Here is a 27,800-nt window from a genome sequence, read left to right on the forward strand (position 1 = left end):
CATCCCTGTCCACACCACCCAGGCAAAACATAATCCATCCCTGTCCACACCACCCAGGCAAAACATAATCCATCCCTGTCCACACCACCCAGGCAAAACATAATCCATCCCTGTCCACACCACCCAGGCAAAACATAATCCATCCCTGTCCACACCACCCGAACAAAACATAATCCATCCCTGTCCACACCACCCAGACCAAACATAATCCATCCCTGTCCACACCACCCAGGCAAAACATAATCCATCCCTGTCCACACCACCCAGAACAAAACATAATCCATCCCTGTCCACACCACCCAGGCAAAACATAATCCATCCCTGTCCACACCACCCAGGCAAAACATAATCCATCCCTGTCCACACCACCCGAACAAAACATAATCCATCCCTGTCCACACCACCCAGGCAAAACATAATCCATCCCTGTCCACACCACCCAGGCCAAACATAATCCATCCCTGTCCACACCACCCAGGCCAAACATAATCCATCCCTGTCCACACCACCCAGGCAAAACATAACCCATCCCTGTCCACACCACCCAGGCAAAACATAATCCATCCCTGTCCACACCACCAGAACAAAACATAATCCATCCCTGTCCACACCACCCAGGCAGAACATAATCCATCCCTGTCTATACCACCCAGGCAAAACATAATCCATCCCTGTCCACACCACCCGAACAAAACATAATCCATCCCTGTCCACACCACCCAGGCAGAACATAATCCATCCCTGTCTACACCACCCAGGCAAAACGTAATCCATCCCTGTCCACACCACCCAGGCCAAACATAATCCATCCCTGTCCACACCACCCAGGCAAAACATAATCCATCCCTGTCCACACCACCCAGGCAAAACATAATCCATCCCTGTCCACACCACCCGAACAAAACATAATCCATCCCTGTCCACACCACCCAGGCAGAACATAATCCATCCCTGTCTATACCACCCAGTTAAAACATAATCCATCCCTGTCCACACCACCCGAACAAAACATAATCCATCCCTGTCCACACCACCCAGGCAGAACATAATCCATCCCTGTCTACACCACCCAGGCAAAACGTAATCCATCCCTGTCCACACCACCCAGGCCAAACATAACCCATCCCTGTCCACACCACCCAGGCCAAACATAATCCATCCCTGTCTACACCACTCAGGCAAAAAATAATACCATCCCTTTCCACACCACCTAGGCCAAACGTAATCCATCCCTGTCTACACCACCCAGGCAAAACGTAATCCATCCCTGTCCACACTACCCAGGCAAAACGTAACCCCATCCCTGTCTACACCACCCAGGCAAAACATAATCCATCCCTGTCCACACCACCCAGGCAAAACATAATCCATCCCTGTCCACACCACCCAGGCAAAACATAATCCATCCCTGTCCACACCACCCAGGCAAAACATAATCCATCCCTGTCCACACCACCCAGGCAAAACATAATCCATCCCTGTCCACACCACCCAGGCAAAACATAATCCATCCCTGTCCACACCACCCAGGCCAAACATAATCCATCCCTGTCCACACCACCCAGGCAAAACATAATCCATCCCTGTCCACACCACCCAGGCCAAACATAATCCATCCCTGTCCACACCACCCAGGCAAAACATAACCCATCCCTGTCCACACCACCCAGGCAAACATAATCCATCCCTGTCCACACCACCCAGGCCAAACATAACCCATCCCTGTCCACACCACCCAGGCCAAACATAATCCATCCCTGTCCACACCACCCAGGCAAAACATAATCCATCCCTGTCCACACCACCCAGGCAAAACATAATCCATCCCTGTCCACACCACCCAGGCAAAACATAATCCATCCCTGTCCACACCACCCAGGCCAAACATAATCCATCCCTGTCCACACCACCCAGGCAAAACATAATCCATCCCTGTCCACACCACCCAGGCCAAACATAATCCATCCCTGTCCACACCACCCAGGCAAAACATAACCCATCCCTGTCCACACCACCCAGGCAAACATAATCCATCCCTGTCCACACCACCCAGGCCAAACATAACCCATCCCTGTCCACACCACCCAGGCCAAACATAATCCATCCCTGTCCACACCACCCAGGCAAAACATAATCCATCCCTGTCTACACCACCCGAACAAAACATAATCCATCCCTGTCCACACCACCCAGGCCAAACATAATCCATCCCTGTCCACACCACCCAGGCAAAACATAATCCATCCCTGTCCACACCACCCAGGCAAAACATAACCCATCCCTGTCCACACCACCCAGGCCAAACATAATCCATCCCTGTCCACACCACCCAGGCAAAACATAATCCATCCCTGTCCACACCACCCAGGCAAAACATAATCCATCGCTGTCCACACCACCCAGGCAAAACATAATCCATCCCTGTCCACACCACCCAGGCAAAACATAATCCATCCCTGTCCACACCACCCAGGCAAAACATAACCCATCCCTGTCCACACCACCCGAACAAAACATAATCCATCCCTGTCCACACCACCCAGGCAAAACATAATCCATCCCTGTCCACACCACCCAGGCCAAACATAATCCATCCCTGTCCACACCACCCAGGCAAAACATAATCCATCCCTGTCCACACCACCCAGGCAAAACATAATCCATCCCTGTCCACACCACCCGAACAAAACATAATCCATCCCTGTCCACACCACCCAGACCAAACATAATCCATCCCTGTCCACACCACCCAGGCAAAACATAATCCATCCCTGTCCACACCACCCAGAACAAAACATAATCCATCCCTGTCCACACCACCCAGGCAAAACATAATCCATCCCTGTCCACACCACCCAGGCAAAACATAATCCATCCCTGTCCACACCACCCGAACAAAACATAATCCATCCCTGTCCACACCACCCAGGCAAAACATAATCCATCCCTGTCCACACCACCCAGGCCAAACATAATCCATCCCTGTCCACACCACCCAGGCCAAACATAATCCATCCCTGTCCACACCACCCAGGCAAAACATAACCCATCCCTGTCCACACCACCCAGGCAAAACATAATCCATCCCTGTCCACACCACCCGAACAAAACATAACCCATCCCTGTCCACACCACCCAGGCAAAACATAATCCATCCCTGTCCACACCACCCAGGCAAAACATAATCCATCCCTGTCCACACCACCCGAACAAAACATAATCCATCCCTGTCCACACCACCCAGGCAAAACATAATCCATCCCTGTCCACACCACCCAGGCAAAACATAATCCATCCCTGTCCACACCACCCAGGCAAAACATAATCCATCCCTGTCCACACCACCCAGGCCAAACATAATCCATCCCTGTCCACACCACCCAGGCCAAACATAATCCATCCCTGTCCACACCACCCAGGCAAAACATAACCCATCCCTGTCCACACCACCCGAACAAAACATAATCCATCCCTGTCCACACCACCCGAACAAAACATAATCCATCCCTGTCCACACCACCCAGGCAAAACATAATCCATCCCTGTCCACACCACCCGAACAAAACATAATCCATCCCTGTCTACACCACCCAGGCCAAACATAATCCATCCCTGTCCACACCACCCAGGCAGAACATAACCCATCCCTGTCCACACCACCCAGGCAAAACATAATCCTACTTGAAAGGAAACAGTGCTCACAGTTGGCCCTAATGGCCGGGTCCACTTCATCTCTAGTTGTGTTTTTCAATATATTTTGAATGAGAATTATTAAGATTTTGAATCAATCTCTAATGGGCCGTAACAGTATTCTAACACTCAGTGACAGAATTACTTCTCAGTAGACTAATTCTGAGCAACAGTTCGACCGGCTGCTGCACAGAATGGAATTGAGAAGAGGTATTGATCTCTGGGTCTGTGTCACAAATGGCACCCTATTCTCTACATAGTGCACTACTATAGACCAGAGCCCTATTCTCTACATAGTGCACTACTTTAGACCAGAGCCCTATTCCCTATACAGTGCACTACTGTTGACCAGAGCCCTATTCCCTATATAGTGCACTACTGTTGACCAGAGCCCTATTCCCTATATAGTGCACTACTTTAGACCAGAGCCCTATTCCCTATATAGTGCACTACTATAGACCAGAGCCCTATTCCCTATATAGTGTACTAAGTTTTTTTAAAGGGAATAGGGTGCCATTTGGAATGCAGTCAGGGTTTAATGAGTTGTGAAAGTTTGTCATTGTTTATGTTACAGTGTCAGCAATAGTATAGCCACCAGCTATCCTAACATGAAGCGATAGCACGAAGTCCACATACACAGATATATCTGCCAATCTAAAACTGGACTCAGACTTGAGTGACATTCAGTGTTTCATCAACAAACATGACTGGATCTAAAAAAAAAACCACTTGTTTATTGTTCTGTCACGAAAGCCATATATATTCTCTGGGAAAAGATATCTCTTCATTTCCTCTTTATAAATCCCGTTCATGGCCGACTTTCATTTAGAACTAAAATTAGAATTTTTTGTTTGACATTGGCTTCACAGCCCCAATTCCCTCAGTTCATAAGTGGTGTCCATCCATATAACAGTAAATAAAACCCTGGGAAATGAAGAAACCCCAGAACCCTCAGTCAAGACGCTCTTGTTGAAGCTCAAGCAACTTGTTAGCGGTTGCGAGGCCAGCGGTGTGAAACCCAGCCTTGTGTAGGGAGTGTGAGAAGAGAGGCTAATTGCGGTCAATGATTCCCAAGCCCTGGTTCTCTCTCTGTAGTTCTCTGTAGTTGATGTATCCCAAAAGGCACCCTATTTGCTATACAGATTAATAATCTTTATTTTTGAGCTAGTTTGCTACAGCAAATGTGAATTATTATTATAATGAATGGACATTTTTGTGTAGGGGTTGATATATTTTTCGTAAGTGTGCTATGTGGGATGTACCTTGTGGTACTCTGTAGCGGGGAAGTCGAGCAGTTACAGCGTCAGCAGCCGATCTGGCTTTGATATCCCAATTAAGGAGCCAGCCCCCGGGGACAGGGAACGAAGCAAGAGAGGGAAGAGAGGGAAGAGGAGAAGAGAGGGAAGAGGAGAGGAAGAGAAGAGAAGAGGGAAGAGGAGAGAGAGAGAAGAGAGGAACAAGGAGAGAGGGAAGAGGAGAGGAAGAGAAGAGAGAGAGAAGAGAGGGAAGAGAGGGAAGAGGGAAGAGGAGAAGAGAGGGAAGAGGAGAGGAAGAGAAGAGAGAGAGAAGAGAGGGAAGAGAAGAGAGGGAAGAGGAGAGAAGAGGGAAGAGAGAAGCGAGGGGAGAGAAGAGAGAGAAGAGAGAGAAGAGAGGGAAGAGAGAGAAGAGAGAGAAGAGAGAGAAGAGAGGAAATGAGAGGAAAGGAGAGGGAAGAGAGAGAAGATACTAACACTTACAGTACATGTCAGGCTACAGCAAATAAACTCAGCAAAAAAAGAAACGTCCTCTCACTGTCAACTGCATTTATTTTCAACAAACTTAACATATGTAAATATTTGTATGAATGTGTTTGTATTCAACAACTGAGACAAACTGAACAAGTTCCACAGACATGTGACTAACAGAAATGGAATAATGTGTCCCTGAACAAAGAGGTGGGTCAAAACCAAAAGTAACAGTCAGTATCTGGTGTGGCCACCAGCTGCAGTAAGTACTGCAATGTATCTCTTCCTCATGGACTGCACCAGATTTGACAGTTCTTGCCGTGAGATGTTACCCCACTCTTCCACCAAGGCACCTGCAAGTTCCCGGACATTTCTGGGGGGAAATGGTCCTAGCTCTCACCCTCCGATCTAATAGGTCCCAGACGTGCTCAATGGGATTGAGATCCGGGCTCTTCGCTGGCCATGGCAGAACACGGACATTCCTGTCTTGCAGGAAATCACGTGCAGAACGAACAGTATGGCTGGTGGCATTGTCATGCTGGTGTCACGCCCTGATCTGTTTCACCTGTTCCTGTGATTGTCTCCACCCCCTCCAGGTGTGGCTTATTTTCCCCAGTGTATTTATCCCTGTATTTCCTGTCTCTCTGCCCCAGTGTGTTTATCCCTGTGTTTCCTGTCTCTCTGCCCCAGTGTATTTATCCCTGTGTTTCCTGTCTCTCTGCCCCAGTGTATTTATCCCTGTGTTTCCTGTCTCTCTGCCCCAGTGTATTTATCCCTGTGTTTCCTGTCTCTCTGCCCCAGTGTATTTATCCCTGTGTTTCCTGTCTCTCTGTGCCAGTGTATTTATCCCTGTGTTTCCTGTCTCTCTGCCTGCCCTGACCTTGATTCTGCCTGCCCTGACCTTGATTCTGCCTGCCCTGCCCTTCATTCTGCCTGCCCTGACCTTGATTCTGCCTGCCTTGACCTTGATTCTGCCTGCCCTGCCCTTGATTCTGCCTGCCCTGACCTTGATTCTGCCTGCCCTGACCTTGATTCTGCCTGCCCTGCCCTTGATTCTGCCTGTCCTGACCTTGATTCTGCCTGCCCTGACCTTGATTCTGCCTGCCCTGACCTTGATTCTGCCTGCCCTGACCTTGATTCTACCTGCCCTGACCTTGGTTCTGCCTGCCCTTCGGTGCCTTTTGGACTCTGAACTGGTTTTGACCCTTTTGCCTGTCCACAACCATTCTCTTGCCTTACCCTATTGGATTAGTAAACATCGTAAGACTCCAACCATCTGCCTCCTGTGTCTGCATCTGGGTCTCGCCTTGTGTCATGATAGCTCTGTTACAGCATTATATATATATATATAGAATATATATATATACAGAATGAGCAGTATGGCTGGTGGCATTGTCATGCTGGAGGGTCATGTCAGGATGAGCCTGCAGGAAGGGTACCACATGAGGGAGGAGGATGTCTTCCTGTAACGCACAGCGTTGAGATTGCCTGCAATGACAAGCTCAGTCCGATGATGCTGTGACACACCGCCCCAGACCATGACGGACCCTCCACCTCCAAATCGATCTCGCTCCAGAGTACAGGTCACGGTGTAACGCTCATTCCTTCGACGATAAACGCGAATCCGACCATCACCCCTGGTGAGACAAAACTGCGACTCGTCAGTGAAGAGCATTTTTTGCCAGTCCTGTCTGGTCCAGCGACGGTGGGTTTGTGCCCATAGGCGACATTGTTGCCGGTGATGTCTGGTGAGGACTTGCCTTACACAGGCCTACAAGCCCTCAGTCCAGCCTCTCTCAGCCGATTGTGGACAGTCTGAGGACTGATGGAGGGATTGTGCGTTCCTGGTTTAACTCGGGCAGTTGTTGTTGCCATCCTGTACCTGTCCCGCAGGTGTGATGTTCGGATGTACCAATCCTGTGCAGGTGTTGTTACACGTGGTCTGCCACTGCGAGGACGATCAGATGTCCGTCCTGTCTCCCTGTAGCGCTGTCTTAGGTGTCTCACAGTACGGACATTGCAATTTATTGCCCTGGCCACATCTGCAGTCCTCATGCCTCCGTGCAGCATGCCTAAGGCATGTTCACACAGATGATCAGGGACCCTGGGCATCTTTCTTTTGGTGTTTTTCAGAGTCAGTAGAAAGGCCTCTTTAGTGTCCTAAGTTTTCATAACTGTGACCTTAATTGCCTACCGTCTGTAAGCTGTTAGTGTCTTAACGACCGTTCCACAGGTGCATGTTCAATGAGTTGTTTATGGTTCATTGAACAAGCATGGAGAAACAATGTTTAAACCCTTTACAATGAAGATCTGTGAAGTTATTTAGATTTTTACGAACTATCTTTGAAAGACCAGGGTCCTGAAAAAGGGAAGTTTTTTGTTGTTATTGTTGAGTTTCTAATATTATCCAAGTCCAGGATATTACAGGTCTTCAGGTCCCATCGATAAGATAGTCTCCAACGGAGCTCATCCAGTTTGTTCTCCAGTGATCTGGTTAATTCCAGAATCTTATGTAGATGGTGAAATATATATAGGCAGAATATATAAACAAGAAATACATTCATGTAGCATTTTTTCCCAATTAAAAAATGTATTTTGTATTAATTATACTTCATTTAGATTGTGAAACATCTATATAGCAAGAGTACATATAAAACAAATCCAAAATAACAAAAATCCAAAATAAAAAAAACAAAATAACACAAATCCCAAATAACAAAAATCCAAATAACCTGGCTTTGTATTTCATTGCATTTCATTGACATTGTATTGGTGAGGATAACATAGTGGAATTACATTGTGTTGGCTTCCAACAGATCAATCTTCCATGGAGCCCTCATCCATCACAGAGATGCATCAACACGCATCAACTTACCAGACACGCACAAGCACTCACACACACACACACACACACACACACACACACACACACACACACACACACACACACACACACACACACACACACACACACACACACACACATACACACACACACACACACACACACACACACACACACACACACACACACACACACACACACACACACACACACACACATACATACACACACACATACATACACACACATACACACACACACACACACTCACATACATACACACACCCACACACACACATACATACACACACACATACATCACACACACACATACACACACACACACACACACTCACATACATACACACACCCACACACACACATACATACACACACACATACACACACACACACACACACTCACACTCACACACAGTCACACTCACACACACACACACTCTATCACACACACACACACACACACACACACACACACACACACACACACACTCACACACACACACACACACACACACTCTCACACACACACACACACACACACACACACACACACACACACACACACACACACACACACACACACACACACACACACTCACACACACACACACTCACACACACTCTCACGTCTCGTTGGACATGCATAGTAAAATGCATCCAATTTCGGGTGTGTGTGGTTGTTGGTTTATCTTTCTGTAACTTTGTAGGAAGTAAGGTCTGCATGTGTAGGTGCTGATTGGATCATGAGTGCAAGGTGTCCTGATATTTGGTTTTAATGTCCATTCTAGAATGCCCTTCTTGCCAATCAGAAACGAGTATTCTACAATGCTATAGCATTCTTTTAGGATAATGTTTTACAGCTTTGTCATTCTATTTTTAATCATATTATGTAATTATATTTTACATGCGATAAAGCCACACCTGTGATCGGCCGAAATACCCAAACGGGCTACTAGATTTCTTGTTATGGATTACATAATCCCGGTAAATTACCAAAATTCTGGTAGTTTACTGGTAAACTCTGAATGTTTCCGGTAATACACCCTCCCTTTGCAACCTTAGTGTGTACACTGATGCAGGCATTATCGTTTTCTTGTGTTCTCTGCAGTCAAGCATCAACATATCTGCTGCCAGAAATACAAACAGTAGACCTTCTGCCTCAGCCTGTATATTATATAGGGGAGGGGTGCCAGAGCAGAGGATGGACCTCAGCCTGTATATTATGTAGCGGAGGGGTGTCAGAGCAGAAGATGGACCTCAGCCTGTATATTATGTAGGGGAGGGGTGTCAGAGCAGAGGATGGACCTCAGCCTGTATATTATATAGGGGAAGGGTGTCAGAGCAGAGGATGGACCTCAGCCTGTATATTATATAGGGGAAGGGTGTCAGAGCAGAGGACTGACCTCAGCCTGTATATTATGTAGGGGAGGGGTGCCAGAGGAGAGGACGGACCTCAGCCTGTATATTATGTAAGGGAGGGGTGCCAGAGGAGAGGACGGACCTCAGCCTGTATATTATGTAAGGGAGGGGTGTCAGAGGAGGACCTCAGCCTGTATATTATGTAGGGGAAGGGTGTCAGAGCAGAGGATGGAGGGGTGTCAGAGGAGAGGACGGACCTCAGGCTGTATATTATATAGGGGAAGGGTGTCAGAGCAGAGGATGGAGGGGTGTCAGAGCAGAGGACGGACCTCAGCCTGTATATTATGTAGGGGAGGGGTGTCAGAGCAGAGGATGGACCTCAGCCTGTATATTATGTAGGGGAGGGGTGTCAGAGCAGAGGATGGAGGGGTGTCAGTCACATTCCCCTGAGCTACCATTTTAAAGTCACACAGCAGTCACAGTACCCTGGCTCGTCTCAGCGTGAATGGACGGCACTCTCTGTACTCTAGGCACATTGCACATAACTCCGGCGCCGCCACGCCAACGTCTCTTCACTTCAGCCCTTCCTGAAAGACATGGCAGCTGCAGACAGATCTCTGCCGCAGTCACAGTCACTGTCACCGCAATTCCTACATGGCAAAGAAGCCCATTTCCTGCCGGGAGGCAAGTGTGGAGGAGACAGAAGGAATACGCACGTTCATTTGGCTCATATTCAACTCTCCACTCCACCATGCTCAGCAATCAGCTGTAGTCACAGTGTCCGTAGTCAGAACAAAGCCGTAGTGTGCTACAGTAATCATTACCCATGTGACAGCTGAAGGGGAGAATCTAGGGATATAATCAGAATGGTAATATGATTGCCATAAAACAGGATTGGGTTCAGTGAAATGTACCATTTATCTGATTGAAAGGACCCCCCCCACCACTCCCTACTAAAGATAGAACCACTCTATCACCATTTTTCCCACGGAAATAGTAAACCAAACCAATCAAATGGACTTTTGCTGAAACGTATTCAAACAAACAACCAATCAAATGGACTTATGTTGGTTTCTGTGGCGATACCATGATTAACCTGCTTCAGATGAATGTCATTCACCTGTAATTGATTGTGCAACTGAAGAGGCCCTTGAGTTATCCATATACAATTACAATGGAGCATAATAGAAATATTCTTCACAAAACAAACATGTTTTTTTCATGTTTGTTTTTGAAAAGCCTCTCTTGAGTTGAGAACAGAACAACATGGATACGTCCCAAATAGCCACCTTTTTTTCTACTTTAGGGCACTCCCTTTAGTGCACTACTTTTAAACACACGTAGTCACCCTGCTCAAATGTAGTGCACCACATTGTGAAATAGGGTTCCATTTGAGACACAGAGCCCATAACAAAGTCCTAGGGCTCTACTCAGCCTGTATGGAGGAAGCTCAGCATTACAGAGGGATTGGAATTTAAAGGAAATGTTCCCATGTCAGCGGGGACTGCATTCAGGGTCAACACCGTACCTGCACATGTCGGATCAATCGAAAATCACCTTTAAATTTCTATCACACAGTCTGTAATGCTTCAGAGCTACAGGTTGAACCTTACTGTAAAGAGGGTAACTTCAGAGCTACAGGTTGAACCTTACTGTAAAGAGGGTAACTTCAGAGATACAGGTTGAATATAGCCCTTACTGTAAAGAGGGTAACTTCAGAGATACAGGTTGAATATAGCCCTTACTGTAAAGAGGGTAACTGAAGGCTTCAGACCATCGTCCCAGGTAAAGTATAGCATAGTGGGATTTGACTATACAGTGTTTTACAAATCCCTGATTATTATATTTGATTATAGCGCACACAACCCTATCTAATTACTTATGTGGATAAGAACTGTCATGCCTCGTCTGAAAGTTTTGTTGAATATTATTATTTGTATTGGAAGGACGGAGTCCCAAAATGGCATCCTTTTTACCTATAGGTCCAAAATGAATGCCACTTTTCTTTTCACATTACTTTACTCCAAATAGCCTACCTGGTTAAATAAAGGTGAATAAAATTAAATTAAAATTAAAACTGGTGTGCATGGCCAAAGATCTCTATTTTCATATTATCAGACCGTATCACCGGTTCCAATCCAATACCAACGCTGTTTATAAAACGCCAGGCTATGCACGGGTTCCAATCCAATACCAACGCTGTTTAATAAAATGCCAGGCTATGCACCGGTTCCAATCCAATATCAACGTTGTTTAATAAAACGCCAGGCTATGCACCGGTTCCAATCCAAAACCAACGCTGTTTAAAAAACGCCAGGCTATGCACCGGTTCCAATCCAATACCAACGCTGTTTAATAAAACGCCAGGCTATGCACCGGTTCCAATCCAATACCAACTCTGTTTATAAAACGTCAGGCTATGCACCGGTTCCAATCCAATACCAACGCTGTTTATAAAACGCCAGGCTATGCACCGGTTCCAATCCAATACCAACGCTGTTTATAAAACGCCAGGCTATGCCCCGCTTCCAATCCAATACCAACGCTGTTTAATAAAACGCCAGGCTATGCACCGGTTCCAATCCAATACCAACGCTGTTTTATAAAACGCCAGGCTATACACCGGTTCCAATCCAATACCAATGCTGTTTAATAAAACGCCAGGCTATACACCGGTTCCAATCCAATACCAACGCTGTTTTATAAAACGCCAGGCTATGCACCGGTTCCAATCCAATACCAACGCTATTTATAAAACGCCAGGCTATGCACAGCTTCCAATCCAATACCAACGCTGTTTTATAAAACGCCAGGCTATGCACCTGCTCCAATCCAATACAAACGCTGTTTTATAAAACGCCAGGCTATGCACCTGCTCCAATCCAATACCAACGCTATTTATAAAACGCCAGGCTATACACCGGTTCCAATCCAATACCAACGCTGTTTTATAAAACGCCAGGTTATGCACCGCTTCAAATCCAATACCAACGCTGTTTAATAAAACGCCAGGCTATACACCGGTTCCAATCCAATACCAACGCTGTTTTATAAAATGCCAGGCTATGCACCTGCTCCAATCCAATACCAACGCTGTTTTATAAAACGCCAGGCTATGCATCGGTTCCAATCCAATACCAACGCTGTTTTATAAAACGCCAGGCTATACACCGGTTCCAATCCAATACCAACGCTGTTTATAAAACGCCAGGCTATGCACCGGTTCCAATCCAATACCAACGCTGTTTAATAAAACGCCAGGCTATGCACCTGCTCCAATCCAATACCAACGCTGTTTAATAAAACGCCAGGCTATGCATCGGTTCCAATCCAATACCAACGCTGTTTTATAAAACGCCAGGCAGGAGGGAGCTACTGTCAGATGACATAAAAATAGAGCTGTCATCGAATAACGGGATACGCACCAAAGTACCTCCCACCTACTGTAAAATATGGTGGTGGTTCTTTGATATTAAGGGGCTCTTGTTAAACTGCATCATGAATTTTACCAAGTATCAGAACATTTTAGCCATAAAACCTGGTTGCCTCAGTCAGGAGGTTGAAAGTTGGCCACAAGTGGATCTTTCAGGAAGACATTAACCCCCAAGCACACATCAAAATCTACATAGAAATTGTAAATTGACCACAAAAAAAAATCTACGTTTTGTAAATGGCCATCTCAGTCTCTGAAAACCTTTGGTTTTGAATTGAAGAGGGCAGTCCGTAAAGCGCAGATGAAGGATATCAAGGATCTGGAAAGATTCTGTATGGAGGAACGATCTAAGATCTCTCTCAATGTTATCGTAGCAAGGGGTATGTGCTGGAGTACTGATAACAAGGGTGGCAATAATTTTGACCCCTTTATCTTTTTTTTAGATTGTTTCTGTATTATTTGTTTTGTTTTGTTTGTTTTGTTTTGTTCATCTTTATCAATGGTGCCAATCATTTTGGTCTTGACTTTATATAGTGCACTACTTTTGACCAGAGCCCTACCATGAAAACAATAACGAGTCATTAGGACGTCGCCAGGACGTCGCGAAATGGTTGCCTAAAGTCATCAGGACGTTGTGTCATGGTCCCCTGGAGGTTTTGTGTAGTTCCTGGTTGGTCCCTGAGACGTTCAGGGGACCTTCAGGGAACCATGAGATAACATCTTAAGAATGTGCTAAAAATATCCCCTGGGGACAAACCGGGAACTACACGAAAACCTCCAGAAGACCATCACACAACGTCCCAAGAGCATTAAGGGGACCTTCAGACACAGGGACTATGATGGTCTGCTTGAAACATGTAGATATTACAGACTGGGTCAGGCAGAGGATGAAAACGTCAGTTAGAATGGAGAATGTTGCCTTAGGATCATCACGTAACGGTTCTTAGAATGTCAGTGTGATAATGTTGCACCAAAACCTTTAATTAAGGGACCTAATGGGAAATTCCCTGAACGTCCTCGGGACGTCCCCTGTTAGCTGGGTATGGGTCTATCAAGGTTAATAGGCAACCATTTGGGACTCAGCCCAAAGTGTAGGCGTTACTGCATAGCGTTTCTTTCGCCTGAGCGAAGCATGAATCATCCCTAGTGGCTGAAGGCAACGGTCTCCCTCCACAGCACTCTGACTGTCTGTTATGCTTATCACAACTGTGACATGGATGGGTAGACTACTGTAGGACAGAAAATATATTTTTCTCCGTATTTGTAATCGTTGAATGGTCTGTTTAGAACTAGACACGCTCACTAGTGAGCATGAGACAAAAAATATCATATTATAAGCCCGGTCCCAAGGTCCAGGAAAACAAAGGTTTGGGTTGGTATGGTAAGGTAATAATGAAAATAGCATCTTTAAAACCCTCGAGTAAATTTCCGTGGCCCCTGTGGAAATCGAATTAGCATTAAAAAAAAATCCCCATCATAATCTGTCTGTTTTAGCAACATATTTCAGATTTTCTTTATGGGCTGCGTCTCAATCCACCAAAATCCGTCAATGGCGGCTTTCCGTATCTACGGTGGAAGGTGGCCGAGCTACAGCAATGTTTGGCAGACCATGAGACATCCCAAAACATGGATCTGTAGCATCCGAAACGTTTGGCCTCTATGGAAAGATGAGACTCTAACAAACAGGTACATGTCAGTGGTTTTGCTCTTCGACCCCCACAAGTATAACGGGACGGTACCGCCGATCTGCCAAATGAAGTCGTTACCGCCGATTTGCCAACTTGTCTGTAGTGTCTGAACAGTTTGGGCTACACACTAATATGAAAGGTGAGACTGTTTCGCTCTAGGACGCCCACAAGCATCACAAGACTCGCCTGAAGGCAGCCCGGAAGCAGTTTAATAAATAAATGCAAGTATATATGGAGGTAGTTTAATGCCTAAAAAAAGGGGGTTAAAAATGTGTCCATTTCTAATATTTATTATGTGGTCTTTCTATACATAAAGGACTAATGTGTGCCATCAGGGTCAACATTTCTAAACGGTTTGATATCCTGTTAGGGATCCCTGCCCGGTAACAGGATATACATTTAAATATTATTTTCTTGTGTCTTCACATGTGTAGTTACAGGAGTAGATAGGCACAATGAGACCATAACCCCTAGCAACAACAAAACATCAACATGTCACAATGAGACCATAACTCCCCCTAGCAACAACAAAACATCTACATGTCACACTGAGACCACAACTCCCCCTAGCAACAACACAACATCTACATGTCACAATGAGACCATAACTCCCCCTAGCAACAACAAAACATCAACATGTCACACTGAGACCATAACTCCCCCTAGCAACAACAAAACATCTACATGTCACACTGAGACCACAACTCCCCCTAGCAACAACACAACATCTACATGTCACAATGAGACCATAACTCCCCCTAGCAACAACACAACATCAACATGTCACAATGAGACCATAACTCCCCCTAGCAACAACAAAACATCTACATGTCACAATGAGACCATAACTCCTAGCAACAACAAAACATCAACATGTCACAATGAGACCATAACTCCTAGCAACAACAAAACATCTACATGTCACAATGAGACCATAACTCCCCCTAGCAACAACAAAACATCAACATGTCACAATGAGACCATAACTCCCCCTAGCAACAACACAACATCTACATGTCACAATGAGACAATAATCCCTAGCAACAACAAAACATCTACATGTCACAATGAGACCATAACACCTAGCAACAACAAAACATCTACATGTCACAATGAGACCATAACTCCACCTAGCAACAACAAAACATCTACATGTCACAATGAGACAATAACCCCTAGCAACAACAAACATCTACATGTCACAATGAGACCATAACTCCCCCTAGCAACAACAAAACATCAACATGTCACAATGAGACCATAACTCATAGCAACAACAAAACATCTACATGTCACAATGAGACCATAACTCATAGCAACAACAAAACATCTACATGTCACAATGAGACCATAACTCCCCCTAGCAACAACAAACATCTACATGTCACAATGAGACCATAACTCATAGCAACAACAAACATCTACATGTCACAATGAGACCACAACACCTAGCAACAACAAACATCTACATGTCACAATGAGACCATAACTCCTAGCAACAACAAAACATCTACATGTCACACTGAGACCATAACCCCTAGCAACAACAAAACATCTACATGTCACAATGAGACCATAACTCCCCCTAGCAACAACACAACATCTACATGTCACAATGAGACAATAACCCCTAGCAACAACAAAACATCTACATGTCACAATGAGACCATAACACCTAGCAACAACAAAACATCTACATGTCACACTGAGACCATAACACCTAGCAACAACAAAACATCTACATGTCACAATGAGACCATAATTCCTAGCAACAACAAAACATCTACATGTCACAATGAGACCATAACACCTAGCAACAACAAAACATCTATATGTCATTCAGAATGTCTGATCAGCCTATCAGGCTGATCAGACAGGTCTGGGTAGCTGGAGACACCGACTACACCCCATCAGGCTGATCAGACAGGTCTGGGTAGCTGGAGACACCCACTACACCCTATCAGCCTACATGTCACACTGAGACCACAACTCCACCTAGCAAGAACACAACATCTACATGTCACACTGAGACCACAACTCCCCCTAGCAACAACACAACATCTACATGTCACACTGAGACCATAACTCCCCCTAGCAACAACACAACATCAACATGTCACAATGAGACCATAACTCCCCCTAGCAACAACAAAACATCTACATGTCACAATGAGACCATAACTCCTAGCAACAACAAAACATCAACATGTCACAATGAGACCATAACTCCTAGCAACAACAAAACATCTAAATGTCACAATGAGACCATAACTCCCCCCTAGCAACAACAAAACATCAACATGTCACAATGAGACCATAACTCCCCCTAGCAACAACACAACATCTACATGTCACAATGAGACAATAATCCCTAGCAACAACAAAACATCTACATGTCACAATGAGACCATAACACCTAGCAACAACAAAACATCTACATGTCACAATGAGACCATAACTGATCAACAACAAAACATCTACATGTCACAATGAGACAATAACCCCTAGCAACAACAAACATCTACATGTCACAATGAGACCATAACTCATAGCAACAACAAACATCTACATGTCACAATGAGACCATAACTCATAGCAACTACAAAACATCTACATGTCACAATGAGACCATAACTCCCCCTAGCAACAACAAACATCTACATGTCACAATGAGACCATAACTCATAGCAACAACAAACATCTACATGTCACAATGAGACCACAACACCTAGCAACAACAAACATCTACATGTCACAATGAGACCATAACTCCTAGCAACACAAAACATCTACATGTCACACTGAGACCATAACCCCTAGCAACAACAAAACATCTACATGTCACAATGAGACCATAACTCCCCCTAGCAACAACACAACATCTACATGTCACAATGAGACAATAACCCCTAGCAACAACAAAACATCTACATGTCACAATGAGACCATAACACCTAGCAACAACAAAACATCTACATGTCACACTGAGACCATAACACCTAGCAACAACAAAACATCTACATGTCACAATGAGACCATAATTCCTAGCAACAACAAAACATCTACATGTCACAATGAGACCATAACACTAGCAACAACAAAACATCTATATGTCATTCAGAATGTCTGATCAGCCTATCAGGCTGATCAGACAGGTCTGGGTAGCTGGAGACACCGACTACACCCCATCAGGCTGATCCGACAGGTCTGGGTAGCTGGAGACACCCACTACACCCTATCAGCCTGATCAGACAGGTCTGGGTAGCTGGAGACACCCACTACAGCCTATCAGGCTGATCAGACAGGTCTGGGTAGCTGGAGACACCGACTACACCCCATCAGGCTGATCAGACAGGTCTGGGTAGCTGGAGACACCCACTACATCCTATCAGCCTGATCAGACAGGTCTGGGTAGCTGGAGACACCCACTACACCCTATCAGGCTGATCAGACAGGTCTGGGTAGCTGAAGACATCCACAGCACCCTATCAGGTTGATCAGACAGATCTGGGTAGCTGGAGACACCACTACAACCCTATCAGGCTGATCAGACAGGTCTGGGTAGCTGGAGACACCCACTACACCCCATCAGGCTGATCAGACAGGTCTGGGTAGCTGGAGACAACCGACTACAGCCTATCAGGATGATCAGACAGGTCTGGGTAGCTGGAGACACCCTATCAGGCTGATCAGACAGGTCTTGGGTAGCTGGAGACACCCACTACACCCTATCAGGCTGATCAGACAGGTCTGGGTAGCTGGAGACACCGACTACAGCCTATCAGGCTGATCAGACAAGGCTGGGTAGCTGGAGACACCCTATCAGGGCTGATCAGACAGGTCTGGGTAGCTGGAGACACCCACTACAGCCTATCAGGCTGATCAGACAGGTCTGGGTAGCTGGAGACACCCACTACCCCCTATCAGGCTGATCAGACAGGTCTGGGTAGCTGGAGACACCCACTACACCCTATCAGGCTGATCAGACAGGTCTGGGTAGCTGGAGACACCCACTACATCCTATCAGGCTGATCAGACAGGTCTGGGTAGCTGGAGACACCCACAGCACCCTATCAGGCTGATCAGACAGGTCTGGGTAGCTAGAGACACCGACTACACCCTATCGGGCTGATCAGACAGGTCTGGGTAGCTGGAGACCTGCTGGAAACAGTGAAATTATATATTTGCATGTCGACTATTGACACCCTTGCTTTATTCCAAGATAGTAAAACTGAGCAAAAACACAACATGCAAATATTTCACTGAGTTAAAGTTCATATAAGGAAATCAGTCAATTGAAATAAATTCATTAGGCCCTAATCTATGGATTTCACATGACTGGGAATACAGATATGTATCTGTTGGTCACAGAAAACTAGTCAGTATCTGGTATGACCACCATTTGCCACATGCGACACGTCTCCTTCACGTAGAGTTGATCAGGCTGCTGATTGTGGCCTGTGGAACGTTGTCCCACTTCCTCTTCAATGGCAGCAGGTCAGAGAAAGAGGATTAACAGAATGAAGTTAAAAGTATAACCTCCTACTTTAAAAGGACAGGAAGTATTGTCTGTGTACTTGACCAAGAATTCCACATTTAACCCCAGCCACATTTGAACATGGAAATGTCAAGTTGTTTGTTTTTTGCTTTAATATACAAAAAAAAAGAAAAAAATATTTAAAAAAAAAAAAGTTTATGAATAAACAGGCAGTTTTCATGTTGCCGATTGTTCCGTTTTAAGCCGGAAAACAACAATCAAAATGTACACGGATGGTCATCTCACCTCACCTCATACATTCTTGTGGATATGTGTGCCCATGAAAACCATTTTTCACACCTTAAAATATATTCATAATACACTGCTCAAAAAAATAAAGGGAACACTTAAACAACACAATGTAACTCCAAGTCAATCACACTTCTGTGAAATCAAACTGTCCACTTAGGAAGCAACACTGATTGACAATAAATGTCACATGCTGTTGTGCAAATGGAATAGACAACAGGTGAAATTATAGGCAATTAGCAAGACACCCCCAATAAAGGAATGGTTCTGCAGGTGGTGACCACAGACCACTTCTCAGTTCCTATGCTTCCTGGCTGATGTTTTGGTCACTTTTGAATGCTGGCGGTGCTTTCAACTCTAGTGGTAGCATGAGACGGAGTCTACAAACCACACAAGTGGCTCAGGTAGTGCAGCTCATCCAGGATGGCACATCAATGTGAGCGTGGCAAGAAGGTTTGCTGTGTCTGTCAGCGTAGTGTCCAGAGCATGGAGGCGCTACCAGGAGACAGGCCAGTACATCAGGAGACGTGGAGGAGGCCGTAGGAGGGCAACAAACCCAGCAGCAGGACAGCTACCTCCGCCTTTGTGCAAGGAGGAGCAGGAGGAGCACTGCCAGAGCCCTGCAAAATGACCTCCAGCAGGCCACAAATGTGCATGTGTCTGCTCAAACGGTCAGAAACAGACTCCATGAGGGTGGTATGAGGGCAAAACGTCCACAGGTGGGGGTTGTGCTTACAGCACCAACACCGTGCAGGACGTTTGGCATTTGCCAGAGACCACCAAGATTGGCAAATTCGCCACTGGCGCCCTGTGCTCTTCACAGATGAAAGCAGGTTCACACTGAGCACATGTGACAGACGTGACAGAGTCTGGAGACGCCGTGGAGAACGTTCTGCTGCCTGCAACATCCTCCAGCATGACCGGTTTGGCGGTGGGTCAGTCATGGTGTGGGGTGGCATTTCTTTGGGGGGCCGCACAGCCCTCCATGTGCTTGCCAGAGGTAGCCTGACTGCCGTTAGGTACCGAGATGAGATCCTCAGACCCTTGTGAGACCATATGCTGGTGCGGTTGGCCCTGGGTTCCTCCTAATGCAAGACAATGCTAGACCTCATGTGGCTGGAGTGTGTCAGCAGTTCCTGCAAGTGGAAGGCATTGATGCAATGGACTGGCCCGCCCGTTCCCCAGACCTGAATCCAATTGAGCACATCTGGGACATCATGTCTCGCTCCATCCACCAACGCCACGTTGCACCACAGACTGTCCAGGAGTTGGCGGATGCTTTAGTCCAGCTCTGGGAGGAGATCCCTCAGGAGACCATCCGCCACCTCATCAGGAGCATGCCCAGGCGTTGTAGGGAGGTCATACAGGCACGTGGAGGCCACACACACTACTGAGCCTCATTTTGACTTGTTTTAAGGACATTACATCAAAGTTGGATCAGCCTGTAGTGTGGTTTTCCACTTTAATTTTGAGTGTGACTCCAAATCCAGACCTCCATGGGTTGATAAATTGGATTTCCATTGATTATTTTTGTGTGATTTTGTTGTCAGCACATTCAACTATGTAAAGAAAAAAGTATTTAATAAGATTATTTCATTCATTCAGATCTAGGATGATATTTTAGTGTTCCCTTTGTTTTTTTGAGCAGTGTATAAAGTACTTTGAGACTTAAAGCAATTCAGGTAGATTCTTAAAATAGCATGTAATTATTTCCATAATAAAGTAATAAATAAGACAAATAAGATATTACATCAACAGATGTAATTGCTTGTTTATTAAAAAACAAAATTGCTCTCATCTGTTTACTTCTTAAAGAAAATAGATTATTCTAACCTGTGGATGAGAGGATTCTCTGAGCAGGAAGAGAGGTGCATTGCCGTCAACACACTCAAAAAGCTGCGTCCCAAATGGCACCCTATTCCCTTTATAGTGCACTACTTTTAACCAGGGCCCTATGGGAAAATCGGGTTTCATTTGGGACGCAGCCAAAGCAAAACAGCCGATATGTCAAAGGCATAATTAAACTATCACAGCTAAATAGATTGGATCCTAACCTTTTCTCTTCTCTGACCTGCAAAGCAATAACCCCTGGCTCTATTGCTGCCGACGTAGCTAAACATTTACTCTACCCTGATTGTTCTACCTTTATTCATAATGATTATATAGGAGGAGGAAGAGAGGACTGTTCAGTCAAACACAGTCATATCTGGGGAAAAGCTGCCACATTAATGGGTCCGTTTTTCTAAAGGAAAAAGGAAATGAAAGCGTTTTTGAGAAGCAGCTTCCGTTTCTGTGAATCTCTCTCTGAGGAAGAGGGAACTATCCAGGGGACTGAAAGGAAATAAAGAATACTAAAGAAAAAAAGGTTTGTTCCAGTTTGATATAACGCGTACATCTCTTTCTGTATCGCCAGTATAGTAGACACTAGAGCCAGATATTGTTCCGGGATACAGTACCACAGTATTATCTGAGTAAAGGGAGAACAAAGACAGGGGAAGGTGCTAACTAGAGACTAAACTAGGAAGCTAAACCTTTAGCAAGGCATTAATAAAGGAAAGGGTTACAGGAAGATATCCTTTGAACTTGTCACGACTCCCACCGAAGGTGGCGCCCCCTCCTGTTCGGGGTGGCGCTCAGCGGGTCGTCGTCACCGGCCTACCAGCTGCCACTGATTCCCTTTTTGTTTTCCCCCCCCCTTTTTCGTTATTGTTTGCACCTGTCCTTAGTTGGGTTGATTAGCTATATGAGCTAGTTGACCCACCTGCTCTTTGTGCGGGATTGTTTCTCTGTGCGTTGCTTTGGTACGCGCTATAATTATTTTTGCGCTTGTGCATGGTTTTGCGCTCACTGTGTTTTGTACCCTGTGTTTGGGGGCACTTTGATTTTTTGTGTGCGCTCAGTTCGTCATTTTGGGTTGGCTGGTGTTTTGCTTGTCGAGCATTAAAAGCTATAACCCTTATCGCTGCTTCCCTGCTTCTGATTCCTCCTCCACTACGCCCAAGCCTTACAGAACTGTGGTTCCAGTTTGATGTAACACTAAAGCTGTGTTTGTACTGATTCTATACTGTACATTTGTAGGCTAAAGTTGTAGCTTTTTTACCACTCCAAAGAAGAAACTTCTCACCGGACAATAAAGCTATTATTTTGTATTCTATTCTATTCAAATTTACTCTATTGGTATATCACATAAAACACATAACTCTCTCTCACACAAAACACATAACTCTCTCTCTCACACAAAACACATAACTCTCTCTCACAGAAAACACATAACTCTCTCTCACACAAAACACATAACTCTCTCTCTCACACAAAACACAAAACTCTCTCTCACACAAAACACATAACTCTCTTTCATACAAAACACATAACTCTCTCTCACACAAAACACATAACTCTCTCTCACACATCACTCTCTCTCACACAAAACTCTCTCTCACACAAAACACAAAACTCTCTCTCACACAAAACACATAACTCTCTCTCACACAAAACACATAACTCTCTCTCACACAAATGCATAACTCTCTCTCACACATAACTCTCTCTCACACAAAACACAAAAACTCTCTCTCACACAAAACACATAACTCTCTATCACACAAAATGCATAACTCTCTCTCACACATAACTCTCTCTCACACAAAACACATAACTCTCTATCACACAAATGCATAACTCTCTCTCACACATAACTCTCTCTCACACAAAACACATAACTCTCTTTCACACAAAACACATAACTCTCTCTCACACAAAACTCTCTCTCACACAAAACACAAAACTCCCTCACCACAAAACTCTCTATCACACAAAACACATATCTCTCTCTCACACAAAACTCTCTCTCACACAAACACATAACTCTGCTTCACTCTGTGGACAAGGCCTTGGTTGATAAAGGAACATGTTACAGTGGACATGTTATCATTGGTCCTGGTCCCTATTCCCTATTCCCTATATGTTCTGTTCCCTATTCCTATAGTTTCTGGTCCCTATTCCCTATATGTTCTGGTCCCTATTCCCTATAGTTTCTGGTCCCTATTCCCTATTCCCTATAGTTTCTGGTCCCTATTCCCTATAGGTCCTGGTTTCCTATTCCGTATAGGTTCTGGTCCCTATTCCCTATTCCCTATAGGTCCTGGTTCCTATTCCGTATAGGTTCTGGTCCCTATTCCCTATAGGTCCTGGTTCCTATTCCCTATAAGTTCTGGGTCCCTATTCCCTATTTCCTATAGGTCCTGGTTCCTATTCCCTATAAGTTCTGGTCCCTATTCCCTATTTGCTATAGGTCCTGGTTCCTATTCCCTATAGGTTCTGGTCCCTATTCCATCTGGATTCGTGTCCTTATTTCCTATTCCATATGGGTCCTGGTCCCTATTCCATATGGGTCCTGGTCACTATTCCCTATGGGTCCTGGTCCCTATTCCATCTGGATTCTTGTCCTTATTTCCTATTCCATATGGATCCTGGTCCCTATTGGTCCTGGTCCCTATTCCCTATAGGTCCTGGTCCCTTTCTCTCTCTTTGTCTCTCTTTCTCGTTCTCTCGCTCTCCCTATTTCTCTCTCTCTAAAGGACCATGTTACAGTGGACAAGGCCTTGGATAATAAAGGACCATGTTTACAGTGGACAAGGCCTTGGATAATAAAGGACCATGTTACAGTGGACAAGGCCTTGGATAATAAAGGAACATGTTATCATTTAGGACGTTACTGACGGTCTTATGCGACAGGAATGCGGTATGAGTGTCTAGTGAGTCTCTCGTCCCAAATGGCACCTTGTCCCTACAGGGCAGTGTGCCCCTGGTGTCAAGTAGTGTACTGTAAAGGGAATAGGGTTCCATTTGGGATGGGGCCCGTGCTGGTTGGCTTTCTCCAGTGTTGTGTAGTAGGCAGAAGCAGTTGACGCAGACCCAGACAGCTGAAAAGGGCACAGTCATCAGTGGAGGTTGAGATCCACAGGACGTGACAACACTTCATAATGCATAGGGGCCCACAGAGTCATTAACACGGGGGTCAGGTTGGCTCCACTACCACAGTCCTCAGTCACACATAGACAATACTGTTATCTCTCTCTCTCTCTCTGTCTCTCTCTCTCAATTTCAATGCAAGGGTTTTATTGGCATGGGAAACATATGTTAACTTTGCCAATGTAAGTGAAATAGAGAAATAAACAAAAGTGAAATAAACAATTTAAAAAAATTACTGTAAAATCTAATCAAATCAAACGTTATTTGTCACATGCGCCGAACACAACCTTACAGTGAAATGCTTCCTTAGAAGCCCTTAAACAACAACGCAGTTTTAAATATTTACTAAATAAACTAAAGTAAAAAATAAAAGAGCAACAATATAATACCAATAACGAGGCTGTATACAGGGTATTACGGTACAGAGTCAGTGTGGAGGCTATATACAGGGTATTACGGTACAGAGTCAATGTGGAGGCTATATACAGGGTATTACGGTACAGAGACAATGTGGAGGCTATATACAGGGTGTTACGGTACAGAGACAATGTGGAGGCTATATACAGGGTATTACGGTACAGAGTCAATGTGGAGGCTATATACAGGGTGTTACGGTACAGAGTCAATGTGGAGGCTATATACAGGGTATTACGGTACAGAGTCAGTGTGGAGGCTATATACAGGGTATTACGGTACAGAGTCAATGTGGAGGCTATATACAGGGTATTACGGTACAGAGTCAATGTGGAGGCTATATACAGGGTGTTACGGTACAGAGTCAATGTGGAGGGCTATATACAGGGTATACGGTACAGAGTCAATGTGGAGGCTATATACAGGGGGTACCGGTACAGAGTCAATGTGGAGGCTATATACAAGGTGTTACGGTACAGAGTCAATGTGGAGGCTATATGCAGGGGGTACCGGTACAGAGTAAATGTGGAGGCTATATACAGGGTATTACAGTACAGAGTCACTGTGGAGGCTATATACAGGGTGTTACGGTACAGAGTCAGTGTGGAGGCTATATACAGGGTATTACGGTACAGAGTCAGTGTGGAGGCTATATACAGGGTATTACGGTACAAGAGTCAATGTGGAGGTTATATACAGGGTACTGTTTAGGAGTCAATGTGGATGCTATATACAGGGTGTTCGGTACAGAGTCAATGTGGAGGCTATATACAGGGTGTTACGGTACAGAGTCAATGTGGAGGCTATATGCAGGGGGGTACCGGTACAGAGTAAATGTGGAGGCTATATACAGGGTATTACAGTACAGAGTCAATGTGGAGGCTATATACAGGGTATTACGGTACAGAGTCAATGTGGAGGCTATATACAGGGTATTACAGTACAGCAGTCAATGTGGAGGCTATATACAGGGTATTACGGTACAGAGTCAATGTGGAGGCTATATACAGGGTATTACGGTACAGAGTCAATGTGGAGGCTATATACAGGGTATTACAGTACAGAGTCAATGTGGAGGCTATATACAGGGTATTACGGTACAGAGTCAATGTGGAGGCTGTATACAGGGTGTTACAGTACAGAGTCAATGTGGAGGCTATATATAGGGTGTTACGATACAGAGTCAATGTGGAGGCTATGTACAGGGGGGTACCGGTACAGAGTCAATGTGAAGGGTACAGGTTAGTCTACATAATTGAGGTAATATGTACATGTTGGTAGGGGTGAAGTTTACTCTGCATAGATTATAAACAGAATAAACAGCGAGTAGCAGCAGCGTAAAAGAGGTGGGGAGGGGCAATTCAAATAGTCTGGGTAGCCATTTGATTAGCTCTTTAGGAGTCATGGCTTGGGGGGGGTAGAAGCTGTTAAGAAGCCTTTTGGACCTGGACTTCACGCTCCGGTACCGCTTGCCGTACGGTAGCAGAGAGAACAGTCTATGACTAGGCTGGCTGGAGTCTTTGGCAATTTTTTTAGGCCTTCCTCTGACACTGCCTGGTATAGAGGTCCTGGATTGCAGGAGGCTTGGCCCCACTGGGTCGTATGCACTACCCTCTGTAACGCCATTGCTCGTCGGAGTCCGAGCAGTTTCCATACCAGGCGGTGATGTAACCAGTCAGGATGCTCTCGATGGTGCAGCTTTAGAACTTTTTGAGAACCCATGCCAATCCATGTCTCCTGAGGGGGAATTTACGTTGTCGTGCCCCTCTTCACGATTGTATTTTTGTGTTTGGACCATGATAGTTTGTTGGTGATGTGGACACCAAGAAACTTGAATCTCTCAACCTGCTCCACTACAGCCCTGTCAATGAAAATGGGGGAGTGCTCGGTCCTCATTTTCCTCTAGTCCACAATCATCTCCTTTGTCTTGATCACGTTGAGGTTGTTGTCCTGGCACCACATGGCCAGATCTCTGACCTCCTCCCTGTAGGTTGTCTCATCATTGTCTGTGATCAGGCCTACCACTGTTGTGTCATCGGCAAACTTAATGATGGTGTTGGAGTCGTGCTAAATTACTTAAATGTAAATGACTTAAATGTCGTGCCTGGCCATGCAGTAATGAGTGAACGGGGAGTACATGAGGGGACTAAGCACGCACCCCTGAGGGGCCCCCGTGTTGAGGATCAGCGTGCAGATGTGTTGTTACCTACCCTCACCACCTGGGGGCGGCCCATCAGGAAGTCCAGGATCCAGTTGCAGAGGGCGGTGTTTAGTCCCAGGGTCCTTAGCTTAGTGATGAGCTTTGAGGGCACTATGGTGTTGAATGCTGAGCTGTAGTCAATGAATAGCATTCATACGTAGGTGTTCCTTTTGTCCAGATGGGAAAGGGCAGTGTAGAGTGCAATAGAGATTGCGTCATTTGTGGATCTGTTAGGGCTGTATGTGAGTTGGAGTGGGTCTATGGTTTCTGGGATAATGGTGTTGATTTGAGCCACGACCAGCCTTTCAAGCACTTCATGGCTACAGATGTGAGTGCTACGGGTCTGTAGTCATTTAGGCAGGTTACCTTAGTGTTCTAGAGCACAGGGACTATGGTGGTCTGCTTGAAACACGTAGGTATTACAGACTTAGTCAGGGACAGGTTGAAAATGTCAGTGAGGACACTTGCCAGTTGGTCAGCACATGCTCGGAGTACACGTCCTGGTAATCCGTCTGGCCCCGCAGCCTTGTGAATGTTGACCTGTTTAAAGGTCTTACATCGGCTACGGAGAGCGTGATCACACAGACGTCCAGAACAGCTGGTGCTTTCATGCATGTTTCGGTGTTGCTTGTCTTGAAGCGAGCATACACTCATAAAAGTTTAAAAATA

General features: G+C 45.4%; 1 long non-coding RNA gene across 1 annotated transcript in view; it reads right to left on the minus strand.

The window, feature by feature from the left end:
* LOC115160262 (uncharacterized) overlaps positions 1 to 27,800 on the minus strand; it is a 79,100-nt gene that overhangs the window by 21,941 nt on the left and 29,359 nt on the right. The window contains exon 2 of the long non-coding RNA XR_003869055.1: positions 24,585 to 24,588. This is a non-coding gene — a long non-coding RNA (uncharacterized LOC115160262). The remainder of the gene's footprint in view (positions 1 to 24,584; positions 24,589 to 27,800) is intronic.

The sequence above is a fragment of the Salmo trutta genome, chromosome 23 (genome assembly GCF_901001165.1).
Source record: "Salmo trutta chromosome 23, fSalTru1.1, whole genome shotgun sequence".
In the NCBI taxonomy this organism is placed as follows: domain Eukaryota; kingdom Metazoa; phylum Chordata; class Actinopteri; order Salmoniformes; family Salmonidae; genus Salmo; species Salmo trutta.